Source organism: Nanorana parkeri, unplaced genomic scaffold, assembly GCF_000935625.1.
Source record: "Nanorana parkeri isolate BGI_ZX_2015 unplaced genomic scaffold, ASM93562v1 scaffold5042, whole genome shotgun sequence".
NCBI lineage: Eukaryota > Metazoa > Chordata > Amphibia > Anura > Dicroglossidae > Nanorana > Nanorana parkeri.
Genome location: NW_017311302.1, coordinates 1 through 2,865, shown reverse-complemented (window position 1 = coordinate 2,865; position 2,865 = coordinate 1). Strand labels below are relative to the sequence as shown.

The following is a 2,865-nucleotide window of genomic DNA, read 5'->3' as shown; positions in this document are numbered from 1 at the left end:
GGACCTGTAACGTCCAATCAGAATGGTCTGAATGTTTTGTGCCTGGTAATGTGATCATAAGAAATCTCTGTAAATTGCCCCCTTATCATACGGGGTGATGAGCCTTGTTGTGGCATGCTGAGACTTGTAGTCCCCCAGCATCCGGGGGGGCTCTCGCTGTGTGCGTTGGTTCTTCTGGTCACATAAATCTCATGTTGTCATGTGAAGTATTCTGCGTTGTCATCATTCTAACGTTTCCTTCCTCTTGTCTGCTCTCTCCACAGATTCGGCTTTGAACTCTTATCTGGGGGGATCTTGTGTTGGGAGCGCGGCGGTGGCGGCGGCGTGTTGGCGGTGGCGTCTGGGTGTCAGATGATAAGGACTTTTATTTCTGCCGCCATTATAGGACGAGAGGGACACGAGTGCTCTTACATGTTTCAGGCCTCTCGCTCCCCCGGGAAGCCGCGCTCTCATCATCCGCCAAATTCTACTTCACCGCTTATCGCTCTGCGTGTAAAACGCGCCCGCCACCCCAAGAGAGAGCGCCGCGCTTCCCGGGAGGAGACGCTCGGGTTATGCGCGTCACTATGGACCTGACGTTTCTTACATGTCTCCGGGCCAGATCCCACAAGGGAATGTCCGATGCAGGGTCAATATCCTGCCATGGATTTCCATTTCCTGTTGATCCTGCCAGTGTATTACCACTTCCTGTAACAGGCCAAGCTGTCCAGCAAAAGTGACCAGGGTTGGGATAAACCATATAACATACAAGGGGGGGGGGGGGCTGCATTGTTTGTATTGGGATCATACAAGTCGTTCACCTGCTGCTAGGATCTATAAGAGTCGGGGTCAGCCATGACACAGGTGAGCGCACGGCACACATGTAGTGATCGTCTGTATGTATGTGTAGCATTGCGCAATCATTGATAAGTAGACACGTGCCATTTGTTTCCGAATCAACATTTGTATGCATTTTCCGAATCCCAATGTGTCCAAATTTCGGATCCCGTCCCAATTTCGTTCAAAAACGAAACTGAATGGCACATGTGACTTTTCTGGCCAATCAGATGCGTTTTTCGGTTTAATGCCTCCGAATGGGTCTGAACTGGAGTTTTCCTTACGGCAACATGGGAGCCACGTACAGTATATACATATCATACCAAAGCTGAGGCTCCCAGACCCAAATGGCATTCTGGATCCGAATTTCTGAATTGCATTTGGAGAGCTCCTGAGTGCCATTCGGGTCTGGGAACCGTATACACATATTACTAAAGCTGAGGCTCCCAGACCCGAATGGTATGTGGGGTCCGAATTTCTGAAGTGCATTTGGGGAGCTCCTGAGTGCCATTCGGGTCTGGGAGCCTCAGCTTTAGTGATATGTGTATATGGCTCCCAGACCCGAATGGCACTCAGGAGCTCTTAGTAATATATTTATATGGCTCCCAGACCCAAATGGCATTAGGGATCCGAAATTTCCGAATTGCATTTGGGGAGCTCCTGAGTGCCATTCGGGTCTGGGAGCCTCAGCTTTAGTAATATATTTATATGGCTCCCAGACCCAAATGGCATTAGGGATCCGAAATTTCCGAATTGCATTTGGGGAGCTCCTGAGTGCCATTCGGGTCTGGGAGCCTCAGCTTTAGTATTATTATCTGTATTTGGTTATCTGTGGTATTCGCAACAAATATACGTAAACTCATCCGAAACCGAATTGAGTTTTGGATCCGAATCCCGAAATATGCGAACCAAAATGTTTCCCGCAGCTGCCATGTCTAGCGCTAAGTGGCGACTCCTTTCCACGTGTGTATCTCGCACCGTAGGGCGCCATGTCTGAGCGGTCCCTACTCTCAGTGATCCGGTAGCAATGGCGGCTCTCCGGGTCTGGCGGTGTTTTTGGTTGAACAGCTCGGCGTGTGCCGGTGTCATTGTCTCCTCTCTTTGTGTCTTGCAGAAGAAGACGGTGGATTTCTTCAGGCGTGAAGTGAGTATCTGTTCCTGGAAAGTCTCGGCTCATAGACACGGGCGTGATTTACACCTTGCTGGAATGAAAACAGTGTTCATTCCTCTCTCTATATATATCTCTACGCTCGCATACATGGCGGGGGGGGGCGCACGCACACATTGCACGCCGTCTTCTACATCGTTAACTCTTCACACCCCACCGCCTGAGCTTTCCGCTCTGAAAACATTGTGGAGGCTCTTCGGGGGAGTTCTGGTGGATCCATTCAAATTCCTATTATTATAACTTTTATCCTTTTTTGTACCTTTTTGTTTCATATTGTCACCAATATGCAGGAAAATAATAACACGCAATCACACCGGATGTACGGGGAGGAAATTGTCCGCTACAAAGAATGGAAAGTCAGGAAATGAATGAGATAGATTCATAAACGTGGCCATAAAATGGCGGCTTGGTCGCCCTCCCCCATGAGCGCCCCACAATGTCCATTGTAAAGATATAAAACGGGGGGAACGGGCCGGTTTATTTTTCCGTATTGAGGGTCCTGTGCCGGGAAATGTTGTGTTTGTGCGGGAGAGAGATAAACCGAATGTAATTTGGTGATAAATCTGTTTGTAATCTCCTGTGATTGGTGAGAAGAGTCGTTGCTGATATGTGCAGAGTTGTGTAATGTCCTCTGTGGAAGGGAACACTATGTACAGATCACGGAGGATCACTGAAATATTCAGGACGGGGGGGCGGGGGGTCGTCAGTGTTTATCACATAAAGTCTCCATTGTGTCTTCTCCTCGCCAGATCATCTACTATCAGCAATCTCTCATGAGATCAACCGTGAAATCGTCCGTGTCTCTGAATGGGTAAGAAATGTTTCCTTGTAGTGTCACTTATATGTCACCTCCATGATCCTACATATGTGGCTGTCCCTTC

The 2,865-nt window shown here is 48.7% G+C and overlaps 1 long non-coding RNA gene across 1 annotated transcript in view; it reads left to right on the top strand.

The window, feature by feature from the left end:
- The window catches only part of LOC108804078, a 6,372-nt gene extending 4,413 nt beyond the window's left edge, over positions 1-1,959 (top strand). The window contains exon 3 of the long non-coding RNA XR_001942327.1: positions 1,931-1,959. This is a non-coding gene — a long non-coding RNA (uncharacterized LOC108804078). The remainder of the gene's footprint in view (positions 1-1,930) is intronic.
- Positions 1,960-2,865: the final 906 nt, after the last annotated feature.